General features: G+C 32.0%; 1 protein-coding gene across 1 annotated transcript in view; it reads right to left on the bottom strand.

Moving 5' to 3' along the window:
* Nucleotides 1-14,868, bottom strand: part of GALNTL6 (polypeptide N-acetylgalactosaminyltransferase like 6) — a 1,118,676-nt gene that overhangs the window by 739,582 nt on the left and 364,226 nt on the right. The window lies entirely within an intron of this gene.

Raw genomic sequence — 14,868 nt, 5'->3', positions numbered from 1 at the left:
TTTTTGTTTTTGTTACTGGGTATTGAACCCAGTAGAACATAATCACTGAGTCACATCCCCAGCCCCCCCTTTTTTTTTTTTTTTTTTTTGTATTTTATTTAGGCACAGGGTCTCACTGAGTTGCTCAAGAATCAATAAGATGCTGAGACTGGCTTTCAAGTCATGAGCTTCCTGCCTCAGCTTCCTGAGCCACTAGGATTACAGGCATGTGCTACCATGCCCAGAAGGAGAAACTAGTTTTAATTACAAACCAGAACTAAATCAAAATGATAGAAAATAATAATCATACATCAATAAAACTGAATATAAATGGCCTGCACTCATCAATTAAAAGACATAGACTGGCAGATTGGACTAAAAGAGACTCACCTCATAGGCAAAGGCATCCAACGACTAAAGATATAAGGATGGGAAAAAATATATATAATTCACATGGATCTTCTAAACAAGCAGGGGTTTATATTCTCACATCAGATAAGTTAATCAAAAGGGACAAAGAAGGGAATTTCATACAGCTTAATGAAATTATATATCAACATGATATAATGATCATAATATTTGTGCTCCAAACAATGGAGCATGTACATACATCAAACAAACCCTTCTGAATTTCAAGAATTAAGTAAATCACAACATAATACAGGGTGACTTTTACATTTCTCTCTCAGTACTGGATAGATCTTCCAAACAAAAACTAGGTAAAGGAGTTATAGAACTAAAAATAGCAATTAAAAGTTTGAACTTAACAAACATATAAAGAATATTTCATCCATCAATACTGAATACATTTTATTCTTAGCAGCACATGGATTGTTTTCTAAAACAGACCATATCTTAACCCACAAAGCAACCCTTAGCAAACAAGAAGAGAGAGAGAGAGAACGTATCAAAATCTGACACACTATGAAAGTGGTTCTAAGATGAAAATTCATTGCATTGAGCTCATTCATTAAAAGAATAGAAAGTCACCAAATAAATACCCTAGAATTACATCTTAAGATCCCAGAAAAAGAATGACAAATTAACACCAAAAGCAGAAGACAGAAAATAATTAAAATTGAAGATGAAATCAACGAAATTTTAAAAAATCCAAAACATCAATGAAACACAAAGTTGGTTCTTTGAAAAAATAAATAAAATTGACAAAACTTCAGACAAACCAACCAAGAGAAAGATGGAACAACTCAAATCACCAAAATCTGTGATGAAAAAGGAAATATCACCACAGACAGTACAGAAATAAGGAAGATAATCAAACTATTTGGAAAATTTATGTTTCAATAAAATAGAAAATCTTGAAGATATTGACAAATTTCTAAAGGATATGGCCTACCCAAATTGAATAAGTAGGATAAAGAAAATTTAAAAAGACCAATTTCTAGCAATGAAATAGAAGACATAATTCAAAGACTACCAACAATGAAGATTACAGGACAAGATGAATTCTCAGCTGAGTTTTACCAGACCTTCAAAGAAGAATTAACACCAATATTCCTCAAATTATTCCATGAAATAGAAAAAGAGGGAACCCTTCCAAATTCATTCTATAAAGCTAGTATCACCCTGATACCAAAACCAGACAGATAAATCAAGAAAAGCAAACTTCAAATAAATATCCTTAATGAACATAGATGTAAAAATTCTCAATAAAATACTGGCAAATCACCTACAAAGACATATGGAAAAGATAGTGCACCATGGCCAAGTGTGTTTCATCTCAGGATTGCAAAGTTGATTCAACATATGGAAATCAATAAAGTTCACCACATCAATAAAGACATGAATCACATGAATACCTTAGTAGATTCAGAAAAGGTATTCAATAAAATCCAGCATCTATTCATGTTCAAACACTAGAAAAACTAGGGAAAGTAAGAACATACTTCAACATTGTAAAAGCTATATAAGTTCAACCCAAGGCCAACATCCTTCTACATGGAGAATAATTGAAAACATTCTCCCTAAAAACTGGAATAAAACAGGGGTGCCCTCTTTCACCACTTCTATTCAACACAGACTTTGAAACTCTAACCAGAATAATTAGACAAAACAAAGAAATTAAAGGGGTAGAAAAGGAACAGAAGAGGTCAAAATATCCCTATATGCTGACAATGTGATCCTATATTTAGAAGACCCAAAAAATCTACCAAAAAACTTCTGGAACTAATAAATAAATTTATCAAAGTAGCAGGACACAAAATCAGCATCCATAAATCAATCATGTTCCTATATGCCAATGATTAATCAGCTGAAAGAAAAATTGGAACAAATATTGCATTCACAATAGCCTCAACAAAGTAAAAACCTTGGGAATCAATCTAACAAAAGAGGTGAAAGACCTCTACAATGAAAACAACAGAACACTAAAAGATGAAATTGAAGAAGACCTTAGAAGATGGGAAGATCTCCCATGTTCTTGGATAGACAGAATTAATATTGTCAAATGGTCATACTACCATGAGCACTATACAGATTTAATACAATTTCTAGCACCAGGAGTGGTGGTACACTCCTGTAAACCCAACAACTTGGGGGGCTGAGGTGGGAGGATAGTGAATTCAAAGCTAGCTTCAGCAACTGAGCGAGGCCCTGAACAACTTATTGAGACCCTGTCTCAAAATAAAACTTAAAAGGGACTGGGGTGTGGCTCAATTTTTAAGCACCTCTAGGTTCAAATCCTGGTACCAAAACTCCAATAACCTTCTTCATAGACATAGAAAATCAGTCATAAAATTCATTTTGAAAATCAATAGACCCAGAATAACAAAAGCAATTCTTAGCAAGAAAAGTGAAGCAGAAAACATCATAATAACAGACCTTAAATTATACTACAGAGGTAAACTAACAAAAACAGTTTAGTATTGGCAAACAAACATGAAGAACAAATGAAACATAATAGAAGACACAGAGACATACCCATGCAAATACAGTTATCTCATGGCAGACAAAGGTGCCATAAATATACATTGGAGAAAAGATAACCTCTTCAAAAACTGCTTCTGGGAAAACTGGAAATCTATCTGTAGTGGAATGAAATTGAACCCCTATCTCTCACCCTGCACAAAACTCAACTCAAAGTGAATCCAGGACCTAGGCATTAGAACACAGACATTCTGCTTACTAGGAGACTCCATCATTTTCACTTAGAAACTGACCTCCTCATCAAGACTCCTAAAGTGCAAGAAGTAAAATCAAGAATTAATAAATAGAAAAGTATCAAACTAGAAAGCTTCCTCACAGTAAAGGCAATAATCAAGAGTTTGAAGATAGAGCCTCGGAATAGGAGAAGATCTTTGCCAACTGTACTTTAGATAGAGCATTAATCTCCAGGACATATGAAGAACTCAAAAGACAGCATCACAAAAGTAAAATAATCCTATAGTAAATGGGTGAAAGAATTGAACAGACACTTCTCAGAATAAGAAATATGAATTGTCAACAAATACAAGAAAAAATATTCAATATTCAATGTTATACTCCATGTATGTGTATGTCAAAATGCACTCTACTGTCATGTATGTCTAAAAACAACAAACTTAAAAATGCAAAAAAAAGATAAGAATAGTCAATATAATGGAGTTAGAGTGATTCCATTTGTGTGTATATATAATCTATAATCACTTGACTTTTTATATGTATATATATATATACACAAAGATATATAAAGTCATTTGATATTTATGAATTTTTATGTTAAAATAAGATTAAAGATATTTGATGGTCCCCAACTCAAATATCTGTACCTGATGGGTAGAAATCTATGTACCCATGTAAATCTATGTGCTTAGGAACAGAGCAAAATGAGAAAAATTTCAGTATAAGAATAAAGCATTTGTAGTAAAAAATTCTAGACCTTCTAAGTGTGATTAAAATTTTTCAAATTTGGTTAATACATTTAATGCACTTTTTGTTAGAAAAATATTTGTAATGCATCTGTGAAAGGGCTTATAATATATTTTATTGTGCTGCATAAAATAATTTCTATTATAAAACAAAACTAAAAATTAAACATCAATCAAATAATTTCCTTGTTTAAAAGACTTTGACATGATTTCAAAAATTATTCCTTGATGACTGTTTTCCCTAAAACAACAATAAAAGCATTTTGCATGCATAAATGGATTTGACTCATCTGTATCCAAATTACAACTAAATTCTGTTAGATTGCTATGTAGGTCAATGTCTATAAAGTTAATCTAGACATTCTAATCCAATAATAAATTTGGATCCCTAAGGGTCAGTTGATCACCATGGAAATTCAAATCATTATTAAATGCCTGGTAATACTAAATCTATTGTGCTCTCCAGGTCATTTTATACCATACATCAAACATCATGTTAAAAAAAACTATTAATTTTTATTTTTCTGTTATATTATTGCCTATGGTTTATAAATAATTCAAAAATTTTAATATATATTGGGGCGGACAAATTATCCATTTAAACAGTATAATTGCTGTTATGATTTGAATATGAGGTGTCCTCCCAAAGCTCTTGTGTTAATGCAGGAATATTTGGAGTTGAAATGATTCAATTATGAGAGCTATATCCTAATCAGTCCTTCCAGAGATGAATGAACTAACTGGGTGGTAACTGTGGCTGGAGGAGGTAGGTCCATGTGGTGTGCTGTGGAGGGGTTCATTTTCCCTACAACCTCTTCTCCTTGCATTCTCTGCTTCCTGACTCCAGTGAACTGAGCAACTTTCTTCACCTACACCCTTCCTTCATGAGGCTTTGCTTTACTTTGGGCCCATAGCAAAGAGGTCTGCCAATCATGGACTAAAAACTCTAAAACTGTGAGCCAAAATAAACTTTTCCTCCTCTAAGTTCTTCTCTCATTAGGTATTTTGGTTATAGTGATGAAAAACTTACTCAGATAATTCCTGTTCTGGGCTTCAAACATTCCCGAGGACCTTACATATCATGTTTCTGTGAGTACAAAGTGTCAGAAAAACAATTGCTTTTGTCTGGCATGAATGCTTCTCAAAATCACTGCTGCTCAATCAAAAGGCAACTAGTCGAAATGGCATGCATAGTTCTGAGGTCTGTCTCCAGAGCTGGCACTTGGTCTTCTCTAGTGAGTAAACACATACTTTTCCTCTATAATCCTCATTAGGTAATGGATCCAAAAAGGCCCATAACTCATTACTGATATATTTGCACAAGTCTCTGGATATGAATTTTGGAGAATGTCCAAGTAATCACTCGAATTTCTACAAAATTATGCATAAAGTATACTACTTTGTTTTAAAAATAATCTGAGCTGGAATGAATTACAGTGCCTCTAATCACAGGAGATTCAATGTTATCATAACTTTAGCATGTTGCAAAACTTTGTTAATGTCATAATGGTGACATCACATTCCAAGTCAGAAAACATTTACTTTCTAATTTCAGTTATTGGGCTATCCCTCCTAAAGCTTAAACATCCTACATAAGCACCTAAACTATAATTCTAAATGTAAGTATGACTTTTCCTATTAAAATAAAGCAAGTCTTATTTCATAAGGTTATTTCATAAGGTGAAAGTGGCAAGTCTTATTTCATAAGGTTTCAATCTATTGTTAGGATTGGAGTTGAGGCAAAAATATTAGATAAAGTGGGTCTAAGAGGGTACAGTGTGGCAAGTTGGATTTACCTTTCATGCTCACTTAGCAGCAGGACCATAAAGGGATAAAACTAGGAAAATAAATGGAGTATAAGACATTAGGAAAGTCAATGTTAGGCCTAAAATCAATTTAATCTTAGTTTTCTTGGTTTGTTTGGCTTCAGATCCTTTGTTTTACTAGCTGTTTCTCATCTTGTTCTTTTGGACTTAACAGAAACTACCCTCCTTCAGTCGGACATTCTCTTTGGGCTTCATGATCAAGGGTTAAGACCTAATTATACGATTCCTGACAAATGTGGAACATTTATAGCCAGAAACAATTTGATAGTCATCACAACTACTACCATATGAAAGAGATTTTTGATAATATTAAAGGAAAACACAGTTTTGGGTAGAAGCTCACAAAATGTTTGCCATATAACAAAGTCTGAAGTAAAGAGGAAGAGCTGTACTTGAAGTACAAGTTAACATAAATCCCATAGGGAATCTTTCTTTTCCCCAGAGTTTGGTTATGGGGAGGACATTTGAAGGCATGAGAAAAATTATGACAGTTTATTTAAGTTACAGACATCTAGGTGCAGAAATCAGAATTCTATGACTATATAGATACCACTTATTGAGTAAAGATTTCAGTCCAGATACTTTAATTATGCAATTTAATTAACACTTAAAATATCTTGACTTATGAAACAAATAAGGCTCATTAATCTCATTCATATTTGTACATGGGAAGTTTGTATTTCTTTTCAGAAAGAAATGAGTTTTGTAAAAATAGTTAAATTGGATTATTTTTAAAATTTAACATGTCTGTATTTTTTATGCAAACTGATTGCAGTTTAATAAATCTCCTGAGAGATTTCTGCATTGCTATTTTCATATTGTAAGATTGAAGAGATTTTTCCCTAGGTAATTTTCATTTGATTTAGTTTCAGCCAATTTTTGTTCTATTTTTAGACATATAAATGATACATCTCAACAGAGTGATCACAATTTTTTCACTTCCATTTTACACTTTCATGATTATACAATGACTGTCAAAGGAAATATTTCATTAAAAGTTAATTTTAATCTAATGAATAATAATGAATGCTATTTTCCTATTACTTCTTTATGACCACCTCCCAACAAAACTCATTTTGACATTTATGGAGAACACATCATAGATAAATTATAGTAAACTATTAATAATAAACAATGTCTCATTGTCGGTAGTAATACAATGATGCCAGATGATGTTTCTAAAAGACATGAGTTGCCAATGTAAGATGACCAGGAGCCACTGTATTATGGCAAAATTACCACTTTTACTTTCTGAAAGAAACTTAGTGGCATTCTCTCCCAAATGGAGCACATTTGTGTTTCCCATTCTGTTTTGTTGGCAATCTTGTTCAATTATGTAGAATAAAGACATTTAAGAGTAAAATGGGTCCCTGATCAGTACTAAAGTGAGATGTTGTATAAAGGATCTTAGGGAAGCCAACTGTTAATCATTTAAAGCATGGTAAATTCCTACCTCTCAAATCGGCTTTTAATGTGTACCCTTTAGAGGTTTGGCTACAGAAATCAGCAGCAATTAGTAAGAACCTTTAGTAACTTGGATCATGAAGTTTCAGGGGGCAATGAGATGCAATCTCCAAAAGAGAAAAATAGCAAACATGTTGTATAAGACTTTCACAATACTTTCCTAACACAGGGGTGCTATTATTTAAAAGATCCAATTCAAATGATTCAAGATAATGTTGTGATTTAGATCCCTATGGTTAGAGGTTATATTTCATGGAATTAAATTTTTTTTTTTAAATTCATTAACCTCAAATACAGATGTGTAAATAGACAATATAATTTCTAGAAAAAAAGTTTAGCAGGGAAAAAGTATGGGAAATGCATTAAGGGATTATGTCTACATATGATGATTGGCAGGTTTTTCTAAGGTGGTGATATATGATCAGGTGACCTTAGTAAGGGAAGTGTGGGTTTGGTGGACATATGGAAGAAAAATGTTTAAGACAGGAGGAATAGCAAGTGAAAAATATGAAACATGTTTGATGTATTTGAGGAGGAAAAGAGGTGAAGTGCAGAGACTGAACGTTGATCAATGGATGAGGTCAGAGATAGGTCAGGTATAGATTATGTAGATCCTTGTAGATTATGGAATGAACTTGGGTTGGTTTTAATTCTTATGATCAGCCATTTCAGGCATTTGAACAGAGGAGTGAAATGTTGTGATTACATATCTGTAGAGGGTCCCTCTGGCATCCATCGGAAGAGCTATGGGCCAATGGAATCAATTGGGAGTCTGTTGAAATAGTTTAGGCAAGTCCAATTAGTGATTTGGATCAGCACTACTAAGATGTCAGCAATCTGTGAAAGCTCCTTCAACATACCTGCTTTTCAAGAGCCAGTGCAGTTCATGTTCTAGTTTTTTATTTTTTTATTTTTTTATTTTTAAGGACTGCATTTTGATTCATTGTACACAAATAGGTTACAACTTTTCATTTCTATGGTTGTACACAATGTGGATTCATACCATTTATGTAATCATAGTGGAGGGAAAGGAGAGGGAGGAGGGGCGTGCAGGTATGAAAGATGGTGGAATAAGACAGATGTCACTACCCAATGCAGTTCATTTTTGTCTATCAGTTTCTTATAAGCTTGGTGCACTATTCGACATATAGTGGTCTGTGAAATTATTTCTTTTATGAGTGAATGAATAAATGTATAAAATGACAGAAAACAATAAAAACTTAAGATATTCAAACTTATGATTAACTAAAACAAATGGAAGTAGTGAAAGTTTAGATTTAATTTTGTAGGATTCTTAAGGCTTATAGTAAAATTCATGGGTTGATTATGAGGATATTACTTATTTCAAAGCAACAAGATCAAACAGAAGGGTTCAAAGCAGCTTTTAAATGTTGAGTTCACTCATATTAAAATACAAATTCAGTGATAAATATAGTGAAGATCTATGGGCTAAATTCAAAAGAAGCCTGGGTAAGAAAAATTTTTCAAATTCCAAAACTAAAAATAAATGTTTTCTGGAAATACAGATGATTTTAATAATGAGTTTTTAAAATGCATATGCACAACACAAACACACACGCACACTCACTCACACACACACACACACACACACACACATGCACTATCCTGAATGGATTATTTTTAAAGTGTGTTTGTCATTTAGAAAAAGATGTTTTGAAGAGTAGGGAACGTCACATATTAATTAAGAAAGCATTCTCTAAACTAATTGCATTTTCTTCTTTACAGATCTCAGCAAAGGTTATTAGATTCATAGTTAAGGGAAATGCCATAGGAAGAGTTTCTCCTTATTTCAGAAATATATTAGCAGTTTTTTAGCTCTTGTATTGGCCTTCTTCCCATGTCATATATGGAGAAATCAGTTGGATAGCTCTTTAGTTTCCATAACAATTGTACCCAATATATGCTGAATAATGGATAGATTTCAAATTATACATTGTCCTTCATATTATTTCAAATTAATCTGTTTTTTTTATTCAACTCTTATTAGTTAACTCAACAAAATGAAATGTAAAGTGATTGCATGTAGAAAATGTCTGATTAGAAAACATAATAATTCTTAAAGTATAGCCAAGTTAGTAGCAATTCATGATAAAGAGAAATTTGCTAATTAACTGGTTACAAGCACAACGGTAGCCATCAGCATTTATCTTTTGCTTTAAGATTTGGCTTACCTCTTCTAGTTAGTTAGACTAGCTATCCTTCATCTACAGGTAAATTACTTTGGTTAATGCTAACCCCCAATAAATGAAGTATAAGATTATGAAATAATAAATACTTTAGGTTTCTTTCCACAATAGAATTTTTTCTAATAAATTCGTTAGTCCTTATAATTGAGTTTAATTCTAAGGGCACAGATATACTAGAAAAGTGTCCTTACGTTAGACATAGGTCTTGGGATCTTTCCTTTATCTCTTTACTACTACTTTTTTTCTTCAACAAATCTCCATTTCCTCAAAAGTAGCAGCAATATCTACTTTTTCTCATTACTTACCTGTGGTGTTTAGCAACATACACTTCCAAATACCATTTATTTATTATTATGGTTTAGATATGAGGTGTCCCTCAAAAACTCACATGTGAGACAATGCAAGAAGGTTTAGAGGACAAATTATGGGGTTATGAGAACCTTAACCCAATCAGTGAATTAATTCCCTGATGGAATTAACTAACTGGAAACTGAAGGTGGGTAGGGTGTGGCTGGAGGAGATGGGTCACTGGGGGGGCCCTTTGGGGAATATATTTTGTATCTGGCAAGTGGAGTCTCTCTCTGCTTCTTGATCATTATGTGAAGCACTTTCCTCTGCCTTACTCTTCCACCATGTTGTTCTACCTCATCTTGAGCACTGAGGAACGGAGTTTGCTATCTATGGACTGAAGCCTCTAAAATCGTGGGCCCACAAATAAACTTTTCCTCCTCTAAAATTGTTCTTGTCAGGTCCTTTAGTCACTGCAACAAAAAGCTGACTAAAACACTTATACTGCCCCCATATACCACCTCCTTATAAAAATACTTAATGTATATGATACCTCAAAAATTACCAAATATGCCACAACACACTAATTTCCAGAATGAACATAAAAGGAATATTACCAATGAAAATGTAAGCAAGGATTTTAATGAAGTGTGGACAGCCTAAGACACTTCATAATCTCATAAAGACTATTGAGAGTTCATCAGGAGGAAAGTTCTGAATTTTCTTACTTTAAGATAATGACAATGTTTCTTAAGTAGGACAGACATTTCAAAATATAACTAAAAGAAAGTCAAACAAATATAAAAACCTGAACCCCAGAGCAATGCAAAGTAAAGAAGCGCTTAAAGGTAAATTTAGAGATCTAAATGCTTGTTCTATCCTAAGAGAATGAGTGAAGTTAAGGATGCATCTATTTTTAAATTTTAGAAAAAGAGCAGTAGTAAAGATAAAATAATTAGTAAGCATAAGACTGTAAAGCAATGAGAAAAATTACCATCAATAAAATGAAAACAGTCAAAAGATTTTAAATGTTTAATAAGAGAAATTTCTGGTGGAGTAGATTAAGAAAAATGTAAAACAATAAGCAAAAATAAAAAGAAAGCAAAACAAATTTAAGTATTGCCAACCCTACAAAAATCTTAATATAATATTTTGAATACATTTATTTATACATGTTAATATTTAGGTATAATAGATAAATTGCTAGAAATACAATTAATTACAGGAGAAATAGATAATCAGATAGTATAACTATTTTGTAACTGGACCTAGTAATTTAAAAAAACTTTGCCCCAATAAAATTTCAGGTCAACATAGTGTTATCCACAAAATTTCCATAATTATTACTAATAATAACTCTAACATACAATTATAAATTTAAATGAAATAGCAAGTATTAACCAAGTCATTGTGTGAAGCCATAATTCTTCTCTTACCAAAACTTGACAAGGTTCTACGAGGAAGAAAAATTCATAGCTGGCATTTTAAAGATTTCACAATGTGAGATGAAATGTTAGGAAATCAAACCAGTGCCAGATAAAAGGACAAATTTAATCCAGATTGGTATGTCTGGTTTCCATTATAAAAGCAATGGACATAGTGCATTCAAATAACAGATTAAAGAAGAAAACATCAGCTTTTTCAATAAATGCAAATACTAAGCTTTACAAAATCGACACTCCTTTAGGTTAAAAAAAGTAAAATTCATAAACTCTCAGCAAATCAGATCCCGAAATAATATGATAAGGTAAACCGGTTCAATGCAAATAGTATTTGTATCAAGATAGTAAGGCCTGGGTTCGATCCCCAGCACCAAAAAAAAAAAAAAAAAAAAAAAAAAAGATAGTAAAGATGATAAAGTGTACTTACATTAGATAGATAGATAAATGGATAGATTGGCAGAGATAAAAATCATAAAAATGTGTTTAATTTGTTCTTGTAGAAATCACAAAATTCATTATAGTAGAGTAGTAACCAAGTGTAGTAATGTAAAAAGAAGGAAAATTATAAAGTCTAGAATGGAAAGAAACATTTTAAAAACACTGTCATTACTTGCAGCTATTATAATTTTCACACTGAAATGGCACAATAACCTATAATAAGTGATTTTAAGTAATAGATGAATTTAGAATTATTCCTACATTCAAATTAATATTAAAAATTGTTAGCATTTTCATATACCAGCTATGAACAATGTAGACTGTCAATATGATAAAAAAATGTGTAAAACACCCATATCGTGCTTCTAAGATTAACACTAAAATGTCTAAGAATAAAATTATAAGCCCATTCCTAAATATAATAAAAAATAGCAAATAAGTATGATATGCCTCAGAATAGACAATTTTTTATTAGTAAATGGAAATTATCCCTGAATTCATCAATACACTTCCAAAATTTCCATTGTTTTGGTGTATATCTGTGTATTGATGAGTGACTTTTGTTTCACAGTGCTGGGGATTGGACCCAGGGGCTCACACATTCTAGGTAAGCACTCTACCACCGAGCTACATCCCCAGTCCATGTGTATGTGAAATTTAAAGCTGAATCTAAAATTTGTAGGAAGGGTAGAACAAAAATAACAACATACTTTCAAATAAACAAAGCAAAAGTAGTTCTTTCTTGATGAACTTTACCAGATATCATAATTATTATAGAGATATACACAAGCTCTTGTGTTATTAGCACAGGAATTTTTGCTCATAGACCAAAATTAATAACTCAGAAAGACAACACATAAATATGGAACTTGGAGATCACACTTCCATAAATAGAAGTAAAAGTAAAATTTCCAATAAATGTTGCTAAAGGTTGAATATCCAAGTGCATAGAAACCAAATACCAGACCCCTAACTTGCATCATATAATAATGAAGACACGATGAATTTCAAATCTAAATGTAAAAGGTAAAATTATCAATTTTAAAAGGCAATGTAAACACAGTATGACCTATACTTTAAAAAGATTTCAAATTTAACACTAAAATTAGGAAGAATTTTTTAAATTGTACATAAAAAGATGTATTTAGTGTCTGTAAAATATGAGATAAGATATTCATACCACACATAACCACCAAAGAATACAATCCAGAATGAATTAAGAGCACCACGTAGCTCAGTAAGGGATAAAAATTAAAAATCGAGTAAAGAAATGGATATAAATTTTACTGAAAAGGAATAATGAATGACTTATAATCATTAATAAGAAATTAAAATTAAAAACTAGTAGAATACAATTTTGAGTGACAGTAAGATATCATTTCATACCATTGAATTGGGAAAAATAACTGAAACCATATGAAGTTTTGATAAGGTTATAGAGCAATGAGAATTCAATTCATTTTTTTTAATGGAAATGAAATTGGTATAGCAACTTTGGGCCAAAATTGATTTGTGCATGTGCTAGACCTACAAATCAACTATTAATATGTAGCCTAAGATAATATTGTGTCTAACCCAGAACTATGCATAAGAATGCTTACATGGCAACGGAAACCTAGAAACTATCCAAATGTCCAAGAAAAGGAGAATGTAATAGAAAGATTAACATCAGTAAAAATGAAACAGTGTTGTATTCATTGAACATGGGTGGATCTTGAAATTTTTTTTGAGTGCAAGAAGAATGTTATAAAATATGATTCAATTTTTAGAAATAGTTCAAACACAGGCAAAATGTAACAGTATTTGTTTAGAGATAAATACACAGATGGTAATAACTGCAGATAAAAGTTAGAGTAAACACAAAATTTAAGTCCTGGAGAAAAGTGTCACAAATGATCCTTTCTCTGGGCTTACATATGGAATAAATAAATGTTTATTTTATTTTGTTTCTGTACTCATACACACACATATGTTTCAAAATACCTTTATTTATAATATATTTAATGACATAAAAACAATGAGGTCTACTTATTGCATGTTTTATATATCTTCCACTGAATCATGTAACAGTCTAACATTTAAAAGTTTTTTAATTGAACAAGGAATTTGTACTGAAGAACTTGCTACATTACCAATTTTCTTTTTAGATTGATTTTTCTAGGTCCAAGTGAGGATAAGAATATAAAAGCATGTTTATCCAGGAGCTGGAAAGAATGATATGAAGCAGAAAGAAAGTACAAGATCTTGTATCCAAAACTCAATGCTACAAGCAAAGGGCAAACACACCATTCATGTGGAAGTAACATAACTGTATTAATAATCATACTTATCATTAGCTGAGTTTATGACATATTCAAATAGTTGGCCAATTATTTTTAGATATATTACCTTTAATCCTTTGGGCAATTCTGCAAAATAGGATATGAGAAACAAATTGATTTGCCACTTAGCTCACCTATAGACAATTAAAATTTGAACCTAGTTGTGTCTGTCTTCCAAGTATCTCTTTGTTATTACCACTTATTCTCCAAATGTTATGTTTGATGTCAGACAGTGGGGTATAATTAAGCAGGATAAGATCAGGCTCCATTTTTAAAATAGATTTTCAGTTGTAGATAGACACAATATCTTCATTTATTTATTTTCATGAGGTGCTGAGGATGAAACCCAGTGCCTCACACGTGCTAGGCAAGTACTCTTACCACTGAGTCACAACCACAGCCCCAAGACCAATCTCTTAATCTAGTTTTACCGATTATTAATAATTTGACCTAAAAGTTTATCATTCTTAGGGACTCAATTTTATTTTATTTTTAACAATTTTGGGAAGATAATACTTATGGAAATTGTTCTGAGGTTTAAATAAATACAATTCTGAAGTTCCTGCTATAGAAATCTATTCAATAGTTTTTTTGATTCTTTTATTAGTGTTATTAAATTGTGACAGCTTCAGTTATAAAATTAAGTAAAGATCTCTAAAAAAGGTTGGCATCTTGAAATCATAAAGAGGAACAGATGGTTGGACACAAAATAAGAGGGAGAAAGTGTGAAGAAGCTGGTGAGGAGCTAACTTTCATGATGACACATGGAGCCACGGTCCAAGACAGTAAAAGCCAGAAGAGGTTGAATCTCTCAAAACAGAATATCTTTGGAACAAGCCACTAATGAATTTGGGAACTTTATTTGGAGGGGAAAACAAAAAAAAGGAGAAAATGAAAGAAGACTGTAATTAGGTGAGCTATACCTGACACAAGCAGCCCAGTACAATTTCATAGCTATTTAAACATATTAGTTTCAATTATCATGAGGGAATGAGTTATGGGGGAGGCTGACCAGGAGGACCTCAGAGTAGGTGATCAGA

Source organism: Sciurus vulgaris (genome assembly GCF_902686455.1).
Source record: "Sciurus vulgaris genome assembly, chromosome: 5".
Classification (NCBI taxonomy): domain Eukaryota; kingdom Metazoa; phylum Chordata; class Mammalia; order Rodentia; family Sciuridae; genus Sciurus; species Sciurus vulgaris.
This window is presented reverse-complemented; position numbering and strand designations above follow the sequence as displayed.